Genomic DNA, 22,771 nt, shown 5'->3' on the forward strand with positions numbered 1-22,771 from the left:
CTGAGCGGGAAAAAAACGTGAACGGGTGGCTTTTTAAAAGCGCGGCGTAACCGTTAAAAACAATTTAAAAAACACGCCGGCCGCGTAAACTGTCAGTCTGATCGGATAATTTTGAAGTAAAGTACACATATAATACTCATTTTTAAATGAATGTGATGTAAAGATAAAAGAATACATCAATATTTCTTCAAATGTGCAAATTTGTGAACTTAACGCCTTGATGGTCGACGAATATTCCGGAGTAGTTGAAATAGGCCTAACGTTACATTTGCGGCATGAAAATACAGGTATGATTTTCATTTTAATGTGCAAATTAATATAGATCTATTTGCCTTTTTTTGGTACGATGTTAAGCACACTGAAGACTCCTCAGTCCCCACATAAAAACAGTATAATTACAGTAAATATAGTGTACTGTAGCATTTTTTATGTTCAAATAATAAAACACTATATTCATGAATTGTTCTACATTTTACCAAAGCAAATAATATGGTATATAATACTTAATGTTATTCTTTAAACTATCATTTGTTGATATTACTAAGATGATGTTTATAGTATAGTCTTTTTATATAGTCTTTTTTTATTTCATTTAGTCCCTATTACTAGCTGTGTCGTGTGTGGTTATATAGGGTTTTACATGAGGTCACACACAAGGGAGTAATAAGAGTAATTGGATACAGTACAAGATTACTGTAGACATGTTGATGTTGCTTAACAAGTGAAGTCCATATCAAAGCAATGCAAGATTGTTTATTTATAAGTTTACATTACATGGGATATTACATTGTACTGGATTGAAATAGTATAGTGGCATTTGGTTGGTAGCAGTGGCCTAGTTTCCATAGAAAATTATTTGTATGCCATGTAAACATTAACAATATTCTCTATGTGTTTTGTGCCGAGAAGATTAAAACATGTTGAAATGTTTGTTGTCTCCACGAATTTATGGATCATTAAGAGAAAACTGCAGCTTTTATGAACCTCAGAAGTCAAATGTCACTTGTGATTTGTATGATTGTCAAAGCACATTCTCATTCCTTTGTTTATTCCAGAGAGTTCTCCCTCCCTGCCACCGCACTTTAAAACGTCTTTGGTCATAAAATATTGATTTTGGGAATTCAAGGGAAAGCAAAGAGGTGAAGGTGTTGTTCTTCATAAGGCAACGTGATTGTGTTTTTATATCATCGACTCCCAGAAGCAGGATGAAATGCAGCATGGCTACACTATACCTCTTTCATGAGTCCATTAGTTTCATTCTTTTCTTTGCTGTTATTTATTTCCACTGTGCGTTAACAACAGAGAGAGAATGCTATCTAACTATTCAAAGAATGCTCGATGCTAAATGAACGAAAGCATCCATCAGAACAAACTCATTACAGTAGTAGAAGCTTTCCCGTCCATTAGTAAACATGTCAGGACTTCACTGGTCATGTTGTTTCTTAGGGTGACTGGAAATCACAAATGCATTTCTGTTGAAAAGTTCCCCAAGTTTTTTTCGTTTCCCTAAAACGCTGTTCATGTTCAATCCGAGCGGCATCCGTGACAGGTTGTTTCATTAACCTGGCACCTCAGCTCCACCGACGTCCCGCCTCTTTGCCCATATTCCGAGATTGACGTGCTGCCAGGACGGTCACGGCGATGACATGCTCCGCCCACTTAAGGCTTCAAAATTGCTCTTCTCAAACCTACGGGTGCACGTCACACACATTATGTCAATGTTATATACAGTCTATGGTCCAATCCACAAGGTCTCTGCTTCTCTCAGACATGAGGCATGACGCAAAATGTTGTTGAACTCAATCAAACTCTCACATACTGCATTATTAGAATCCTGAATCCCACAATACCACAGACAAAAAGGTATTGAGAAACTCAGGCATGTAATGTGTTTACACAGCACACTACCAGGACTCTGTCAAATCCATCTCATTACTTTTTCATAGCTGTAAATAGCAAATCGGATTGTGAGGTAAAGAAGGCAGGCAGCTGATATCAGGCATGGCGAGGGCAGCTCTCAGAGTCATTCTGAAAGTGACGCCCATAAATCACACCAGACATATGCAGCAAAGTGCATCTTACATCTGCGTCTGCAGTGTGCCTCAATTTAGATGTTGAGCTATAGTGAACAAACAGCTGTGTACTTTAGTTTTGGAAATGGATCAAAGCTGAGGGGTTTGATGGGAATGAACGACATCTCAGGGCTTTTAAGTGCTTGGGTGTCAGACAGTTAAAGATGGTTATATGGTTGAAAGACAAATTAAAGAGCAAGATTTGTGCAGTATTTGTTTGTGGTGCAGGATTCGTTCTGCATATTGTTGTTGTACAATATTGCCTCTGTACAAGATCTATATGTATTGAAGTGAAATTTAATATTATGTACCACATATTTTTACATTTACATTTATGCATTTGGCAGATGCTTTTATCCAAAGCTTCTTACATTGCAGCATCCTATACATTTAGATATCTGCAATCCCCTGGGATCGATCCCAAAACCTTGCGTTGTTAATGCTCATACCACCGAGCCACAGGAAAGCTTTTTCTAACAGATTTTTGATAATCAACTTATAAGTGAACCCAATAAAACCACAATGACATGCATTAAGCCAGGGGTCAGCTGTATGATGATAGTAAATTTGAATGGAAAATTAATTAAAAGTTGCTCTTGGCAACCATTACCTTATGGAGGTGCCCCTGCCCCCCCCCCTCCTTGAAGGTCAAGTTAATTTTATTTTCTATTTAGCGCCAGATCACAGAACATGTCTATATCTTGTTTTTTATTAAACAAATGAAATAGCATTATGTTATTTATGGTTTTTACACGGCAGCTTGTCATTTGTGTCTCTACATGGTCGCGCGTTTACAACTCTCCTCTGCTCTTTGTATGGGGTTACACACAGACACATGTGCGCACATACAACCACAACCAGGTAAAATATTTGCGTTTTTTAATGCTCCCATGGTGGGGAAAATGGCAACATTCGCTCTCCTGCTCTGAGTCAAAGTACAGAAAAGACGCACCCTTCCTTGACAAGCAGCAACAGTTCTGCGACCACCGGATGAAAGGTTTTCAGTTTTAACCCAGCTTCATTCTATCCACACTGCAAGCTATAATAAACCATTCAAAACATCAGACTATTTCTGTAGTTTAAATTGAGCAGCGCGTCTACATAAGTGAACTGTAGACGCCATGCGCACTCAGGGACATTTATGTTGATTATATTTTGCTTCGTGAGCGCTGCTTCTCCGGCCAAAGATGCATCGCAGGTAAATAACTGGACACTTTTCTGTATCGAAAATGCAGAAGTAGCCTAATAAAGAATATTTAGCTGTCACTCAGTTTAGGCTACTGTTTGCTATATAGGTTTGTGATAGATTATAAACCATAATGTCTTGTATCTACATTTAGCATCAATGATATTAATGATATTAATTGCTTTAATAATCAGCATGTTAAGAGCATTTCATAATGGCTAATCAAAAACAATATTTAGAATCAGTTCTAGTATGAATATGGCATGGAAAGGCTACTTGTTAGTAACTTTGTACTGTAAATACTTCTGCTCATGATAAATTCATTTCAGTTGTTTCACTTTGTTGTCACAAGTTTTTTAAATAGTAAAATAGCTACACTAGGACTTTGCTTCAGCACCAGAGTCTACAACACATTTTCTCAGTTAGCAGGCCTTCTTTTTCTTATATACTGTGGGTATCATTATATAAAATAATGGCCTGATAAAACATTAGATGTTAACTTTTATATACATATTCGACTGGCCTCAATTGATTTAATATTATTAATAAAAAATATTGTCTGGAGCTCTGCCGGAAACCTAGGGCAAACACTGTTGCAGTGGCCAGAAACATTCAGAGGAATATTCTCTGTGGTAAAGCATCCCAGTAGCTGCAGACTTCACTGAAAGGGATAACATGCTGTAGACACCTATAGGTTGAGTATGCATGCTCCTTTAAACGTGTCTATTACCAAAATACAATTAACCGGATGAGTAAGTATATATTGCCTGTGGTATTGAGACATTTCATTGCGTTCATCTACCAGGTTGTGTGTAGTGAACCCATGGTAAAGCAACTTGAAATTACACATTGAATTACCTATAACATTCTGCACCACCGTACTCCCCAGTCCTCCACACAGCTATAAGTCAAACATCTTTAAGGAAAATGTTTGCTGCATGTAAGGTAGGTTGTCATTGTGTAATGAGAAGTAATAGGCAGATGGCTAGAGAAATAACATGTGGCATGGAATTGGCCTGTCAGGAAAAAAAGCCCTACGGTGTTTTAAATTCACCAACTATCCATCATGTGAACTGGCCTCATTCATTCGTTGCACCTTTGACACACTGTCATGCTGAAATACTGTATATCTACGTATGCAATGCATACAACAGCACATTTAATAGAAGGAATGGAAAATGCTGTATGTTTTCTTCTCTACGTACTTGCTCTGTGAAATATGTGTGGATTTAATTTCTAAAAAAATTTAATATTTTAAATGATTATATTACAATTAAGAAAACAACAATGTATGTACATAGTATAAAACATAGTAGTTTTACTACAAATGGCAAATAATATACAGGATAAAAACACTTTTATAGTTGGTACTCTTATGTCACAGGGTTATATCATATATTACAACAGCATGTGTCATTGTGCACTTTTTTGAACAAAACTCTTTGAACTTTTGTGCATTTCTCATTTCACTGGCTACCTGTAATGATCCTTTAGTATTAATATATTCTTGTAGTGAATGCACGCCCACTGATCCCTCCCTCTGAACCTCATATTATTACTTTCACTCATAAAATTATGTTCTGGTAAAGTTTAGGTCTAAAAGCATGTTGTTGTGTTGTAAAAGGGGGTTACAGCATGTTCTATGTCTGTCTTCTTCTCTTATACTGTAAGTAAGGTGGATTGCATGTTTGATGGAGAGCATGAAATTACATTAGCTATTGCACTGGTTCCAGTTCATCACCTGTCAGCTCAGTATAATCCTGGAATCTTTTAGTTATAGAAATTATATTGCTAGAGTAGACGTACACAGACCTAAATCCCTTACACTAGGTTTTCCAACGAGTAATAAAGAGCGTTGAACACACATGTTCGCGTTTGGTGTGAACACACCATTACGTATGTTCGTATTAAGCTACACAGTACATTTGTGTCCATCATATATACTTTAATATATTGAAAAATTTGTTAAAGAAAACATTATTACTGGGTTCCTGTAGCTCAGTTGTGGATAAAATTGGCAAATGTATTAGATGTACAACGTTATATAATTACAGTACTCATTTGAGCAGATTGGATTCATTATTTTCTATTGCCATGTATCCATGATGTCCTTGAGTGCCAGACACTAACCAGGGGACATTTTTAAAGTTTGATATTCCACAGTTGTGTTCTTTTTCTGTACTCTTACAGTACTTTTTGTGAACTAGAATCAACTCAAATAGATTTGTTAATAATGTGTTAAGTTTAAAAACCGATCACTGTTGTGGGCCACAGTTATTACATTCTGTGTATATGTTGTTTGTAATATGTGCAAAAGTGGGTTGAATTGTTATATAACACTTAATTTAGACAAAGTGAACAACAACATATTTGAGAATTGAAAAGGATGTCAATTTGCGAATGAAGAGCTTTAACCCACCTAGCTTTAATCAAACCCCTAAATCATTAAAGGGCAAAAATGTAGGTGTTTAATTAATAACTAATTTCCTCACTGCTTTCACCACAGGACTGCAAATAAAAGATCAGTTATTGAAACTGTCTCCTAGCTAATACTGACAGAGAGAGAGAGAGAGAGAGAGAGAGGTTTTGTTGATTCATTTATTACCTGTTATATAATCTAAAGTTTATGACAAACTTTTAATAATTTTTAATCAGTTGCTCAAACAGGAACTGCAGATACAAAGAGTAGATGGAAATCAGCCTGTGATTAATGGGGGTGCTGTCCAAAGACAAATACTTATAAGAAAAAGTCAATGGTAGTCTCATTTATATTTCCCCAAAATTATTCACCGTATTAATTATGTTTTGATTATTAGATTGCACCAACAGATTTAGATTGGATCCAATCTCAAAGATTTCATTTGGTCTGTAAAATTTATTTTGTAAGCCTGTTCAGAGACAGCGATTGTTGAAAAGCTGTAGCTTTGACCCTGCCCTTCTCCGTCACATTAAATAAAATAAAAATAAAAAAGATTTTCACAAACTTATTAATTAAAAAGTATGTTAAAATGTAAATTTTTTGTGATATATTTACATAAGTGCATTTTGGTCAACAAAGGGAACAAAATTGATAAAGCATGAGCATATTTGCTCCACAGTTGGAAAACAACAAAAACAAGGCGTGCCAAATGGTTTTCTATGTCCCTGCTTCTTTCTTCCCGACCGTAACAACTATCATCTGTCAGCACATGAATGAAAATAGGAGTGATGGAAGGTACCAGAGCTTTCTTAGAATATAAAGAACCCAAATCTTTTAGAAGACAAAGACCGCAAGGGGTTAATGAGCGGAGGACGGCGTGCCCATGACAGGAGAGAGCCTATTATCACGCAGCTGAGATGGATATTAAATTGAGTCATTTCTTCCTCATCCAGCTGGCAGTCTGAGATAAGACCCATTCCACTGAACTTGTGAACCCTCCAGAATCCATCAAACTACAGAGCACGGGCCTTTAAACACCGCACACCTCACTGTCTGTGCTTGGTTCTCACTCCGCAGAGCACTGGAAGATTGTTAAATTGGGCTAATTGATAATTCTTAGGTCTCCACAATGTCTCCAAAAACGAAATCTTTTGTCGTGTAGAATTGACTCTAGCCAGCCGTACAAAAAGTCTTGGCAAACAGACGCTAGCGCCGCAAATCAGTTTTGTAGCCGGTGTGTTTAAAAAAGCACAGCATCGTGGTTTCCTTGATTTGCAGTTTTTTACAATGTCGCAACAGATTTGCTGAAAAGTTTCTCGGCTTTATCACCTCAGTGTTGAGAAGCGTGGAGTGTTTGGCTGCTCAGGGACAGTGGCATCATCTGTACAGCGTCGTAAAAAGCAATTTAGTGTCTAATTAAAAGAAACATCCCAAATCATCACTGGCCTCTTCTCATTGCTGCAATACTGCGCTGGGTCAACAGTCTAAGCATTTGGTTAATCATAACACAGCAAAATCTGCCGTGCAAACCCTGTGATAATTATTACTATAACCGGCAGTAGAGTTAACAGAATCACTAAGCTTCAAAGCCGGAGAGATTAAAACCTACACATTTGTCCTTTATCACAGAAATCGACAATAATACACTTAACTGCCGAGTTGCTTTTCTTTGTTTGCTTCTTTCGGTTTTGTGTGTTTCTGCTTCTATCTTATTGATTTTTTTTACAACCTAGGAGAATAGCGAAGGGAAATAGATAGTGGTAGCAGGTGTCCTCTGGACCTTTCTTTCTTTTATTGTCTAGCTTGTGTGGATCTGTGATTATTCATCAACTCTGGAAAAGCTTTAGGCTGTGGAGACTTTGAGGTTTAGGCCTTCTAGAGGAGACACATCCATTACCTGTCCCCCCAGCAGCACAGGGCCAGACGAGACGTCACGTACAGACTTGATTTATTGGAGCTTTTAAAGCCTCGTCATCAGCCGCCCTCTTGATTTAAACAGTGCTGTCCTGACAGCTGTCAGCGCTTGGTTATACAACAGCTTACTGTAAACTAGCCACTCAGGACGGAGGCTTTATTGCAGTGGAACATTCGGACTTGGTGCTTGGGGTACAGCGCAGGGTGCAAATGTGTAAAGACATGCATACCTTTAAGAAAAAAAATATTAAAAGGGGAATAGTTCTACCAAATATGAAAACTCTGTCATAATTTACTGAACTTATTTGCATTTCAGACCTGTATGACTTACTCTTTCTTCTGCAGAAGAACACAGTGTCTATATACAATAAATTGAATGGGTACCGCCATTGTTGTTACCAGTATTTTCCAAAATATCTTCTTTTGTGTTCTTGAAATAACAACAGGATGAACAATAGGAGATTTAAGTGGCATATAGCAGTGGGGTTGCGAATTACAACCAACAACTCACTCTACCTCTCCCTTTTGAAGCACTACGGCGGCTCTCACAGGACAAACGTGTTGTCACGTTTTCTCTTCTTTGCCAAAGGAGATAACGTATTTAAGGCAACACGTTCTGTAGAACAGTTTGTTCTTTTAGGGTTTCTGTAGAAACAACATGGTAAATTCTATGTTAGGGGATCCGTGGAATGATAGAAATAGCTCATTCTTAGGTAATAAAAACATAACGCTTTGTTATGTAAGGTCTTTAGACAACTCTGAAGATATATGGATATCATATTGCATTTCTTTCAAAAGATCCTCCCAAAAATTACACACTGGACCTTTAAATGCAGTTGTACAGTAGTTCGGAAACTTTACACTGTGTACATTGCTAATGAAGCTTGTGAGTCCGTGCAAGTTTGTTGTGTTTGGATCAATTTGAAAATCTGTGTGTGATTCTCAGTCGTTCAGTATTTGATGGCTAGATATTTCCTTTAACTGTTAACAAAGTTGACAATTGTATGATGACTATATTTTTATTTTGTTTCAATTTTAAAAATTGTGTAGTGTCAAAGTCTATAGGAAGTTGATCCATCCGGCGGCCATGCAGCTATTTCAGCCATTGCTGTCTATTATACATATATTTCTTGCATTGCAATTGAATCGCATATTCCTGACCAATTAAACCTAACATCAACTGTATAGGATAACTTTTGTTTTCTAAGCTCAAAATGTGCTTAAATCAAATATTGTGTGCAAAGGGTCTCAGGCCCCATAATATTGTCAGCCTTTATCCATTTACAATTTGCATTTTCTACTGAAAGTGTTGCAATCCCTCACCAGTCAGAGTAATGGCAGTGGCGCATCTTTTTAATATTCATTATCTTTTGTAATGTATTCCGAACATCAAAGGCTACTTACTGAACTTGATACTTTGGATTCTTTGTGAACTGTTGTTGTTGACCGAGGAAATAATTTAGAAATTGAGGAAGTTTTCCTAAATTGTTTCATCGTGGTGTTTCGTAAAAGTGCTCAAATTTACTATATCCCATGAATCATGCAGTCAGGTAATGACATGACACTACATGATGTTCTAACCTACAATAGATCTTATCCTGCAGTCTGTGAGGCATTAACGGGGTCAGCCGGAAAAAAACGAAGTGAGGGGACAACAGAGACGCTGACAATGATTTTTCACATCCAGTGTCGAATACCTAAGGTCAAAATTAAAATATTGATATCATATTTTGATATCACAACACAACATTTTTGTAAGCTTTTTCTTATACAGTATGGTTGAGTTTCTCTCTGAAACGTTTCTTACAAAAATGATGTTTTCTTTGTAGATGAGGAACAGTGTTTATTTGTTTGTTCATTTTGTTATTGAAATGCCAACGAGGGAACAGTGAAGGAATTGTGACTATAATTCACTCATTGCTTTAGAACTAAACAAAAGAACTCTGCAGCAGCAAGTGTTTATTTGTAAGCGAGTTAACATACCTGCTGTTTTTAGCTGCTGTGTGTGTGATAAAACACCGATGAAAGCTTGTAAGTGCTGCCCCAAGCACTCCTGACCTTGATAAGCCATTGCTTCTGGCTGCCGAGCTGCAGCCGCTGGATGGGAAATTCAAACAGGCTCTTATCTGAGACTGGCTGAGTGTTGTTATAGACAGAAGTTACTGAGCAGGAGAAAGTGTCTCGCTGTCTGCATCTGTGCTGTGGTACAGTGTGCCATGGTGTACATTTGGGTGACTTGGGATCAAATACAGCCTACCAAGATAAAATGTTTCTCTCTCCTTTCCATTTTTTTTGATGATGCTTTTTTTCATAAATTGAAGTGGCAACCCCCCCCAAAAATACAACTTTCATAAGTGTAAGTTTTCTCATCGATCCCCATTCACTGACGTGCTGTAGAACTTCAGAAAAAAAAACAATATTAATCTCCATTGCATTTTGAAATATTGAAATCTGAGATTCTGTGTGCTCTGTGAAGAGTTGAGCTTAAATGTATGATATAAATAAATAGTGCTATTTATAAGTAACCTCACTTGAAACAAGAGGAAGCTTAAACCTGGAAATCGTATTCCTCATGTCTCCTAAATTATAAATACCATTGTGACAAATCAATCTAAAGCTACAGGAAAATGACACAATAAACGACACTAGCTGAGTAATAAGCATTGACTATCCTGACATTGATTCCTTTGTAAATCTTGCAATTTTGACTTCATAAGCAGAAGGCAATGCAGTCTACAAAGCTTCCCTAAGAACACAGAAGTCACACTGCATAATTTGCATGGCCTGATATAATTGCAATATTTATAGATTAAGAAGCACTGGTGGCTATTTTAGATTAACACTTTTCAAAAGCAGAGGCGTTCGATACTGGGCTCGGGATGGCATGGTGCATTCCAACGGATGGCAAGAAGTGATACAATAGGTTACATAAGGTCAGTCACACCAGAGGTGTCAGGTGAGGTGCATTGACTAACTTTACACTTAACTAAAACATGTACAGTTGTGACAGCTCTCATTAGCATAAAGCTCAGATGTGTTCCGGTGCTGGCAGGATAGGGATGTGTTTTTTATTGCAGATCCTTTTTGAGGTGAGATGTTTGTATCGAACCATATTAGATCACTAGTCAAACACCTCCTCCTCTTTTTATGTGAACATTAGATTTTGGGATTTTACTAAAAAACCCTTGACATACCTGTGTGTTTTTATGTGGCTATGTATGTAATAGGGGTGTGAATAGTCATTGGTCTCACGACTGGTCATAATTAGAATACAATAAAAACAGAAATAGTTGGCACATGTGATATTTAACTGCAATAATTGTATTTATTAAGTAATTTGTTTTTATGCATTAATACAGTAATAGTTCACATCAGCATTTGCCTACTGTGGTCTTTCCTTAATGTCAGATGTCATTTTGCATATTTTTTTTTCAAAATACATCTGTATAATGTTTGATTTGTGCTTTTAGCAGCGGTGTAGCCAATGGCCCGGCCTGACAGCCATAGACCCACCCACTTTAATGAAGAGGCCCATCCAGCTATAATACAAATATTTATTTTTTATAAATATTTTTGATTTATTTTGTAATAGAATTAAGAAATATAGTTACAAACTTTATAAATACATCTTAAAGGGTTGAACACAGAGAAAGATATTTGGAAGAATGCTTGTAACCAAACAGTTCATGGCCACATTTGACTACCATATAAAAAATGACAATGGTAGTCAAAGTGCCTTAGAACTGTTTGTCTTCAAAATATCTTCTTTTGTGTTACAGAACATCAACAAGAAATTTTCACAAAAATAAATCCTGCGAGTAAAAGATGGCCAGATACTGTCTGGTTACAACAGGCATTCTTCCAAATATCTTTCTTGGTGTTCATCAGAACAGAGAAATGTACACAGATTTGGAACAACTCGAAGGTAATAAATCATGACAGATTTTTTGGGGTGAGCTGTTCGTTTAAATTCTAAAACAAACTATGTATTTGCATAATGCTTGATGAGTTTGATTGACATCTATGGTGAAGAACTCTTATAGCCGTTTATCCTGCCATTCTTAGCCTGAGAGTTTTTGTGTGTTCAGTTGTGCAATTGTTATGAAATCTGCTTTTTGGCTAGCAGCAAATAAAAAATGTGATGTGCAAATATGCAAAACTCTATTAAACATTTTAAAAGACTGAACGAAAGTGCCCACTCACTTTTTTCCATGCCCAGCCAAAAGCAAAATCCTACACCAGTGCCACACATAGTGATAATGACATTTTGTCTGCAGTTAGCTGATATTCTTCTATAGCTGTGTTTTAGGCTGATCATCTCAGCGCAAGGCCATTCGAAAAATCACCTGGAATAAATGATATTAAAAGCACATCTTAAGCATGACCTCCATCAGACGGTCCCCACCACATTACTCACTGTCGTATCTGAAATGATTCAGTGTGCCATGCATAATGCATCAATATGAATCTTTAGAGGCTGCCTGCAGATTGCCAAAGTCTCTGAATACTGGTTAATCTACCCTATATTCACCTGGGAAAATAGGAAACTATTGTTACCTTCTGCTATGTGGGTCTCACTGTTAGGCAGGTGGTGTATTTCAAATCACTTCAATCAAGCCGCTGGTTAATTAATAGAGCTTGAAAATGGCGGTTTTAATGCACATGCTTCTGGATCTCATTACCGTCGTATTGTTCTTTTAGTTGCTGCGTAATGCTCCTATTAAACCAACCGAGCTAAGAGAAAGATGGAGATGGAATTGCTCGGGGCTTTGGGGTGTAATTGAAGGAACAATCACCTCGCTTCTGTTGGGTGCCATTACCATGGGAATTCGAGATTGACTGTACTCTCGATGGTTGCTTCCATTTCTTCCAATTCTTCTCTCAACATCGTCTCCGACATGTCCTCCTGAATAGCCATCTTTCAGTTTTATTCTTCTCCATTCTGTGACTGAGGGGGGAATCAGAGGATGCCAAGATTTTAGACAATAACAATAAAATACTTATAGTGCTTAAGAAGGAAAGTAATAAGAATGGAGTGTGCTTCTGGTGTGCCAGTGTGAGATGAGATGTCTGAGAATCAGCCCATCTGCTTTGACTAGGTTTTTGTTGTTTGGGATTACGCGGAATATTGACGGAATTAGAGAATTGCGAGAAAGGGGTAGTTTGTTGTTTAAGATCTTTGGCTGTTAAACTGTTAAGATTGTTGGTTCTGTTTGGGTTCTGAAGAGCCCAAGTTCGTCTCAATTGCTCAACAAATGTTACTTAACATTTAAGCAATTCCAGCATTTTGAATGTGATATTTGCTGTCAAATCTAGAAAGTTAGAAATCAACTTTCAGAGAATGTGTTTAGTACCAATATATATAAAAAATCTGTTTATATATTCTAAAACCTGCGATGATAGAGTTCAAACAAAAGAAAAATACCAGTCTATGCTCAAGGATTCTATTTTAAAAGGGAAATAAACATGCTTTATGGATGTGACTCAAAATGACACACATGTTTGAGAAACCACATACTTAATAGAATTCTGTGAATTAAAATGCACAGACCAGAAGCAATAATACCCAACAAAAGAAGAATGGATGGGTCTTTTATACAGTAGAACAACAGTTAGTATATATACATTTTCATGTGCTTATGAGGGATATGGACCGTTTTGGAACTAACCTGACTTTTGAAAAATCATGCTTAAAACTTTAAGACTTTGTATAAGTATTGTCATCAAAGCTGTTGGTTATGGTGACAGCCTTTGGTAAAAACTAGTTTTTTTCATGGAAAGGTTGACATTTGCTTAGAATTTTAAGTATTTATCAGTATAGTAGTTGGAGACCCCAAGCATAAACAATGAACGAAGAGGTTTATTCAATTTTGCAGTTTCCAGATCTACATCAAGTGTTTTGTATTCGTAACGCCTGTAAGTTCAGTGGTCTCTCTGCGTGATTCCCTTCTCAATGTGAATATGCATATGAGCACACAGAGTTTTTTTGCATAAACCACCTTATGTTTTCAAATATTTTTACCTTTATTTTCCTCTCTCTATTGCTTTACGAGTCCTCCAAGGTTGAGTATCCAAGGGTCTTTATGTTTATACGCATGCGGCGTTTATAGTTTATTAACCTCAATGCCATAATATCATTCCCCCTCCACCCCGAGAGCTGCAGAAAAAATCTGTAATGGCTTCAAAGTGTTGCCATAGCAACAGCAATAAAAGCAATTAAATGTGATGTGCGAAAAACAGTACAAAGAGCCATCGCTTCAGATGGCCCTTGAAATACCATCAGAGTCTTTGCTCCCTCTCTCTTTCACTCTCTGCCTGAAGATCTCAAATGTTCAGGTGCTTCACACGTTTGATTTCGTTCTGCAGTTTTCCCATCAGCGTATCTGTGGCATCAGTGGGAGGGCGGCAGAGAGCAGCGCTCATCTCTGATGCGTGGCACATTAGCGCCTATTTGCATAATGTCTTCAGGCCTTATTAGGGCCTAGCTGAAATGCTTTAGGGACGATCTTGTGTGTCTGATCCTGCATTGACGCTCATGTTCCACACCGTTCTAGTGCAAATCCCACATGTCAGTTAGATACTTCTCATTTGGACATCCATAACTTCCATGTTCTCATCAAATACACTAGATAGATCAAAAACTCATATTAGCTTGTTTACCCCAAAATAAAATTTCTGTTATCTTTTAAATATCCTCATGTCGTTCAAAACCTGATTATGATTCTCTTCTGTGGAACACTAAGAAGATATCTTGAGAATTGTCTGTAGGTTTTGTATCAACACAATTGAAGTCAATGGCGTCCAGTGTTGTTTGGTTACCAACATTGTCCACAATATCTTTTTTGTTCTGCAGAAGAAGAAAAATGATACAGATTTGGACATAAGTGACAAAATAAATTGGAGCTTTGGTCCTGGGTAAGGCTTTCCTCTAGTATTTGATTCCCTTTAGACACAAGCATCCGTGAGGTCAGACATCGATGTTGGGTGATGAGGTCTGGCTCTGGGCTGGAGTTTCAATTTATCCCAAGGTTGTTCAGTGGGGCCGGGTGACTCGTATCTAGGCTTTATGCAGGAGAGTCAGTTTCCCTCCATGCCAGACTCAGTAAACCATTTGACTTATGACAGTTCTTTTTAAGTCACTGAGCTGTTTAAAATGCCCAAGGCTTCTCTAGAAGCACTTACGTTTTCGAAATCATGCACGTGTTAGTAATGGATAAAGCTAGCCAAACATTAGAAGGTCAGGTGTATCTTCCACAGCTTGAAGCTGCTGATTTACAGGTCCAACTCCATTAGATCGAGTACCATGCCTGTGTCAACAAAATCCAGATTATCTCTCTACAGGATGAATGAACGATTGTGAATGAGCGATTGTGTAAGCATGAAAGGTTAGTCAAAACATGTCTCCATTGAGACGCAAAGAGCATGCATCTCCTTTTTCCTCCCATCTCTCAAACATTCTGCCCGTGTCTGAATAGTCTTTTTGTAAAACTGCACAACTTGACTTCAGTTTGAACAGTCCCATGGTGAATAAAGTTAGAAAATTGTCAGTAGGAATTTGTGGGTAGGCTATATTGTGCTGCATAGATGTTTTGAGTCAAAAACGATCAATATCTTCCAGTGCTTGTCTTTTGGCGTTAGTTGAATGTTTCTCTCCTCTCAGTCTCAAGGAGGGCAAACGGCAGCACGTGAAGGCAAAGCTCTGACAGATCACAGCATTGTTCTGTGTTTTCAGTCTTCGCCTGATCAAAGGATGAATTTATTTTGTAGCAATTAGTAGGCTCTCCATAAGCTGGAAACACAGAGGAGCCTCTTCAAGTAAAGACCATAACCTACAACATGAAGAGTGAGTAGAGGCGATGGTGTTGACGGTATGTTGACAAATGAGAAAAATAACTTCAGTAGAATTGCAGAAGAAATCTGTGCATAATCAGCATTTTAAAAATCACTGTACGGCATAGAATTAAAAAAGATCTATGCATTTTTAAACGTCTCAACCCTCATGTTTGAATCTAATTTTAAAAGGCTAGCTGATATATAAACGAATGCAAATTATCAATTATTAATTATTATTAATAAAAAAGCACTTTTTTTGAAGACAGCCGTGCACTCTGTTTTACATTGCACTCCCTGCTAAACACTTGACAAGAGAGAAGAGAACGGTTCCTCTGTATGTCTGAACATATGGTGGCATTGACAAATAAAAACCTTGAACCTCAAAAGGATTGATTTCATCTAACAATGCAGTATGAACACATTTTTAGGTTCATTTTATCAAGTTTGATTCAAATGCCTTACTTCTACTATTCCTTTCTTTTTCTTTGTCTGCATATGCTGAAGACAGTCTTCAAAGGGTTCCTGACATTTATTAACGTTTTCAATCCCAATTGAAGTGGCATCAGCAGTCTCCGCTTCTCGGCTACTCCCACGGCCCTGCTTTGTGTCTTCCTCTCCTAATGTCCGGAAACTAGGTACTAAGATCGAGCTCAGCCATAACCAGGGGCCAGTTGAAAAAACATAGCTGCTAAGTTAAGACTGTGTCTTAACAGCTATTCTCACAGAATTACTTTTCATATTTCAATAAGACCATACCTTTTTATTTACCCAACTTGACTGAGTAATGACCAGTTTTGAAGAAAATAATTTGGTGACTAACTTGTAAGACTAGTCTAAGCAACCGGCCCCAGGTCATCAGAGGCAAGATTTTTTTACTCCTCTGGTCACCTGGGAGCAAGAACTCCCGGGAACCTCACTAATTGGGCCAGCAACAAAAGACTAGAGCCCCCCGGTGGGACTAGCTTGTTACTTTATGACGGAATGCCATATTTTTGGGATAAACTAAGAGGGGTTTGTTTCCCCAGTCCGACAGCTGCCTTTACCCTCTGCTGACAGTTGAGACAGAAAAGCCTTTTGAATGGGACTCTTTCCGCACCATAGTTGCATCTCCACTCTCATCCAGGCCTGGGCAGCACAACCCGCTTAACTTAAAAGGCAGAAGAAAGAAGAAAGCAGTATGATTTTATGGATGACTATCGTAGGAGAGAGATGGGTTAATCTGTGGGGAGACAGACGCATGTTTCTTTTTTGTCAGCTGTGAAACGCTGCGGATGGCATTTGCTTACTACAATGCTGGAGCCAGGAGAAAATGTTTTTTGATGCCGTACACATACAACCCCAAAACATGTTATAAATAGTATAACCCAGACATAATTTTATAACTGGACAAACATTGTCAGACATTTGGTGAAACAAAATAAGGGCAAATAGTAGGAAACCAGATGCTCTGCTCTGCTTAAAATATAGCTTTCATAGCAATTGTTATCTTCACACTTAAAGGGATACTTCCCCCAAAAATGTAAATTCGGTCATGAATTACTTTAATATTTAGTTTTACTATGGAAGGAATTATCTGTATAATTGTTACCTAAATTTTGCACTGCGTTGTGTTTTAGCATTAGCTTGCAATGCAATTTATTTATAAAATATTAATTATAAAAAATTAGGCCTATTTATAGACAGATTCAACAGGCCAAAAGACCCAAATGTAACTTCCGGTAGACCTCCACAAAGAATCAATAACTGTTGAGTAGTTTTAATTTAATTCAAACAAGTATTTTACAATAAAATCGATATGATATATAAATTACATATAAAATAAATTGTTATAACCAGACACAGATCGGAAGTTACCTTCGGGCCAGGCGCGTGTGTTCAATGAAACCATGTTTAATCATAAAATACAAAACTTACAGAAACTTACAGATGGGCAAACAAGATATCCATCCATCCATCCATCCATTTTCTACCGCTTATCCGAACTACCTCGGGTCACGGGGAGCCTGCGCCTATCTCAGGAGTCATCGGGCATCAAGGCAGGATACACCCTGGATGGAGTGCCAACCCATCGCAGGGCACACACACTCACTCATTCACTCACACACTCACACCCTACAGGACAATTTTTCCAGAGATGCCAATCAACCTACCATGCATGTCTTTGGACCAGGGGAGGAAACCGGAGTACCCGGAGGAAACCCCCGAGGCACGGGGAGAACATGCAAACTCCACACACACAGGTCGGAAGCGGGAATCGAACCCCCAACTCTAGAGGTGTGAGGCGAACGTGCTAACCACTAAGCCACCGTGCCTCCCTCAAACAAGATATCCACATAATGAAATGTAATTTAATTTAGAAAAAGGAAAAGTCTTGAAAACCAGCAGAAACCATTTTCCATTGTTCAGTTCCTCTGGTCTGTTTAATGGTTTTAGACGAGTTTATTTGTTTTTCAGACTGTTATATTTTTTTATTTACAGATGAGGAAACAACCCTAGCTTGCAGGCTGGGAGACCGACTACAATAGATTCTTGTTCTTTTTTATTCTGTTATCAGTATAGAGCAGTCACACACTGTAATTTGAATAGATGGCTGGTGACACACTCTCAGGTCAATGATATGTGTACAACGAGGGGAGTTCTTTCTTTCTTACAGTATTTATTCTGCAGTGATCTGAGCGTGTGCCAGAAATGCATGTTTTGCTCTCTCTGAGGAGTGACACACTGACGACTCTCTCTTTTGACACTCCTCTGGGGTGGCCGCTTCCTCTCATTCATTCATACACTTGCTGTCTGCCGTGTTGACAAAGCTGTGCAGGTCGCTCTCCATCAACGCCACTGACAGCATTGCGTTTTATGCTGTACGGAACACGGATGCGTTGTCGGGTAATAGGTTCACTGACACAAACTATGCAGGTCATAAAAGATGTTTTGAGCCTGGGGAAATGTCTATTTTGTTGTAATGTTTGAACCATGATACAGTAGGCCTGTGAGGAGAGGAGAATGTTTTTTTTTAATGTTGACCTTTGGCAATACACAGACACAGCGCTCTTGTTTTAAAGCTGTTACAGAGTATATGGCACACTTAAAGGATGAGAAATTTTCAAAGCCAACTTTCGAATGCTCCCAGCGTACTATAGTTCACTGGCTGTCAGAAAGGCATTTTAAAATGTTCATGCTGAATTTGCTGTAATTCAGGTTATTGGCGGTTTGTTAGATTTCTGAAATGAGGAAGAAAATTCTCTTCCAACAAGTTACCAATAATATTTTGTATGTTTAAATTAACATGTCATTTATAAATATCAAGTTGCATCAAAGTTTTAGTTTAAGGGTTATGAATAAAAACAATTTCACATCAATTTCCACAAATCAAAATTCTGACATAAATTACTCAAAGTTGTTCCCAACCTGTACAGACTTCTTTATTCTTTTGAACACAACAAAGATTTTTGAAAAAAAGTTGGCAACTGATATTTCTGGGACATCATTGACTACCATAGTAGGAAAAATTTAAATGATAGTCAAAGGTGCCATAGAACTGTTTGCTACATTCTTCAAAATATCTTATTTTGTGTATAACAGAACAAAACAAATTATACTATAATTATTTTTACAATGGTAGTCAATGACGTCCCAGAATCTCAGCCGCTAACATTCTTCCAAAATCTTTCTTTGTGTTCAAAAGATCAAAGAAATCTGTTCATGTGTGGAACAACTTGAGGGTGAGTAAATGATGAGAGAAACACAATATTTTCATGGGTAGTAGAATGCTTTACCAAAACCGACTATAACACTGGACACAGCCGACAGGTCATGAAAACAGCTTGTTCCTAATGGGATTGTGTCGTCGCATCGCGCCACATCCAGTGTGGACAAAATTGTATGGGTTCTAATACGTTCTATTGTCTTTTATTGTGTCGCGTCGCATCTGGTGTGCACACGGTGTAATAATAAAGCTCAAGCAGGTTTTGATATAACTGTTTTTCAACTGTTCTATTAATAGTCTTATTTTTCAATCACGAGTGAACAAATTCTTGGTTGACATTTCAGGTGTCACGAAGGTCGAGAACACAAAGTTTTGATTTAACCAATTTGAGTGCTCGGCTCACTCACTCATTTAAAGTTCATTCAGGGTTTGTTTCATTTTGTGACCCGTTGGGTGATTTTTGTGTGTTTTGTTAACTGACTTTATTAGTTAATTATTTCAACTAGTTAACCCCTTCATGTCAATTCAGCATTTTCTCCTCCATAGAAGTCCATTATAAGGAATAGCTTAAAATGGCTTAAAAGAGCAAAAAAAATGGAGGAAAACCCCATTTCTTTCAAACATTACGTGTAATAAACGCTAGCTGCTGTCAAAAAAACAAGCGATTCGATGAATAATCTCAAATTAAGCGTTTTCTACGACATAAAAGTCTTATTATAAGGAAAAGACTCAAAACAAAGAACATTCTTTTATCATGCTGATAATTTTGGTGAGAAAGAGGTAAATGTAATAATTAGATTTTCCCTGGTTGTTCTTTCTGCGCATTAAGCCAGAAAATGTACATACTGTAGGTATATTGTAACTCACATTATACACTCAACTACCAAACAAACCAAAGATTTGTATCCCTTCTATATACTGTACGTCCATGTTCATGGTTAATTATCATAATAAATTCTGAGCTAAAATGTGCTGTAAAGTACGCTGCAAACTATTTCAGGACCCTCCGGTGACTCGTTTTTTACATCCCAACCTCATAAAGAATGTAGGCCATACTCCTGTTTCAGGATGTGAGGAGTACTGAATGGATCCATGCTGATAAAGATGCTTTTGTTTTAATGCTAGCGATTTGCTTTGCACACGCTTTGGCATTGTTTCTTTTTTGTATGATATAATTATCTTAATGGGGGGTGTTTGTGATCGGAGAAAACCCTGTTTAGAGGTTCACACCATATTTAAGAAACACTATCTCGGTTTGGATACATTATGAAATGTGCCAGGCATCTTTAGGGTCTCAGGGGGGAGGAAAATAAACCACTTCAGGAAATTTCGTGGGTAATTCCAGCACACACCTACATAATCTAGGTTCCCGGAAAACACCTACACAGCAACTATACTTTAAAGCGCTGTAAGGGATTTCAGCCATTTGGCGAACGCCTGACAGGCAAAGCTGCTGAATATAGCCGCCCCATCCATTCAGAAAAAGAGAGTGTTTCAAATTGGCTAAAATAATGTGATAAAACGTGATGCCCACTTCACTCTTGATGTCGACAGCTGCTAACCATTATCCATTTTAGATGCTCATTTCAGTGATATCTGTTTGGTGTTCCCAAAAATTTCACATTTAAATGTGGGTTTGCACAGATAGATATCACTGTTGCATTGTGATGGCAGGGCAGAAAATCTCCAACCAACAGATCAGTCGTGGTGGCCTTTCTATCATGCCCTATCATTTCCCTCATTCTTTCATCCTGTCACTCACTCTTCGAACGGCGATGAGGCGATTGCATCAGACAGGCGAACGATCGAGATCATTAGAAGAACTGATTTAATGAACAGGAAGCGTCCTGCTGGCCGTGGCAGGCGTGAGACACTCGCACAGACAGGCACTAATTGATTTCTCAGTCAGTGATTTCCCTGGATAAATATACAAGGTCCCAACACCTCCACAACGCGAACTGTCAGCTCAGGTAGCCGCGGTGGTGCTAGCACAGCATTAACAGCACACAATACGAAAATCCATCAACGCTAAGAGAGAGTGTACCTCTTATGGCCTGCCGGCATTCTCTGTTGCCACGGAGACTCTTAGGCCTATATCACAGTCAGGGTTTAAGTGATGCTATTTCTTTCTGGGTCAGTAGTAGGGATAATGAAAGTGGTTGAATGAACCGGATGCTATGTTGTAAAACAATTTTTTTCTACTGAACTGAGAAAAATATTTGGAAGAATACTTGTAACCAAACAGTTCTGGGGCGCCATTGACTACCATAGTAGGAAAATGTACAATGGTAGTCAAAAGTGCTCTAGAACTGTTTGCTTTCCTACAATCTTCAAAATATCTTCTTTTGTGTTTCACAGAACAATTACATTTATAAAGCAATTTTACCTAAGGAACAAATGAAATGTTAAATTGTTGGTAAATGTTTAAGAACATTCTATTAATCATTAGGTTTATGTCAAAGCAGAAATGTGCTATTGTTAACTATCGGATAATATTGTATGGCATGTTTTGTCTCCAGAGTGTCTGCTGTTTTCTGAAACCCAAACAAAGCCATCTTGAATTACTTCTAACTCATTGGGGACTGTGGCAATCATACGTATGGCATGTGGCACCACTCCACTACAAGCTTTCTTTCATTAATGTAATTTTTACATTGAAATGCCACAGGTGTCCAGTACTTGTCTGCTGATTTAGGTTCCATCAATTATGTCCTCATCCCTTTGCTCTCTGAGGTCAACACCGGTGACAGCCATCGCGAGTGATTGGCAGTTGTGTTGACTGGCACTCATTATAATCTTGTGACTGCCTTCCAACCAAGTCCAATCCCATTTAACAAAACCCAGCTATTACTGTCAGCCGTTAATTTTTTTGATTGATTTTTAATGCTTGTCTGCTGGTCACATTTGGACTGATGCATCCCCGGCGTGTCTCACTGTCTTCCTTTAACCCACTCATCTCCATATCAGATCACATTCATGTCATTGTTTCCTGCTCCTTCTGTTAGTGAGGAAGAGCGTTCGTGTTACGTAACCGTTTCACTGGATTTTAGTGGCACAACAGTAAGAGGTATAGAGATATAGAGATTAGTATACTGTATCCACCCCAGTTCAATACCACGGTCGGTAAATTATCTCTCCAACTCATTTTCAAAGCAATGTTGACAATCCTTCATAAAGAGTTTCCTCCCCTGTACCTTGTCTTTATTTTCTCCTGCACTTTGTTTCCATCATGAGCCGAATGAATGGCCGTGTGGCAAGCAAAGTTCATAAGCATTCACAGTATTTCTGTTTTCCCTTAAGGAATTTATCATGAGTTGAGCGATTATAATTTGTTCCCAGAAATTTGTCATGTCTTTGTGCGGGGTGCTCGATGTTCTGGAACCTGGCGAGGCATCGACTCCATCAATCAGTATTACCGTTGTATCATTCTGAAAGGCATACATCCAGTGGCAGGCAGTGAAATGGAAAGACAATTAAACTGGGAGTATGGAAAGAGAGAGAGAGATGAAGGATTTAGGCCTTTAAAAATACCAAGCGCACGTAGCTTTACTCGCTTGTTGTCTGCTTTTGTATCTGTTGGTGTTAATGTTAGTTCTTTATTGTGTAATTTTAATTAAATGCATGAAAGCAGTTGATTTCAGTTA

General features: G+C 38.0%; 1 long non-coding RNA gene across 1 annotated transcript in view; it reads right to left on the minus strand.

Moving 5' to 3' along the window:
- Positions 1 to 12,414: 12,414 nt before the first annotated feature.
- The window catches only part of LOC130437613 (uncharacterized), a 46,891-nt gene continuing 36,534 nt past the window's right edge, over positions 12,415 to 22,771 (minus strand). The window contains exon 3 of the long non-coding RNA XR_008909208.1: positions 12,415 to 12,539. This is a non-coding gene — a long non-coding RNA (uncharacterized LOC130437613). The remainder of the gene's footprint in view (positions 12,540 to 22,771) is intronic.

This window comes from Triplophysa dalaica, chromosome 16, assembly GCF_015846415.1.
Source record: "Triplophysa dalaica isolate WHDGS20190420 chromosome 16, ASM1584641v1, whole genome shotgun sequence".
NCBI classification, from domain to species: domain Eukaryota; kingdom Metazoa; phylum Chordata; class Actinopteri; order Cypriniformes; family Nemacheilidae; genus Triplophysa; species Triplophysa dalaica.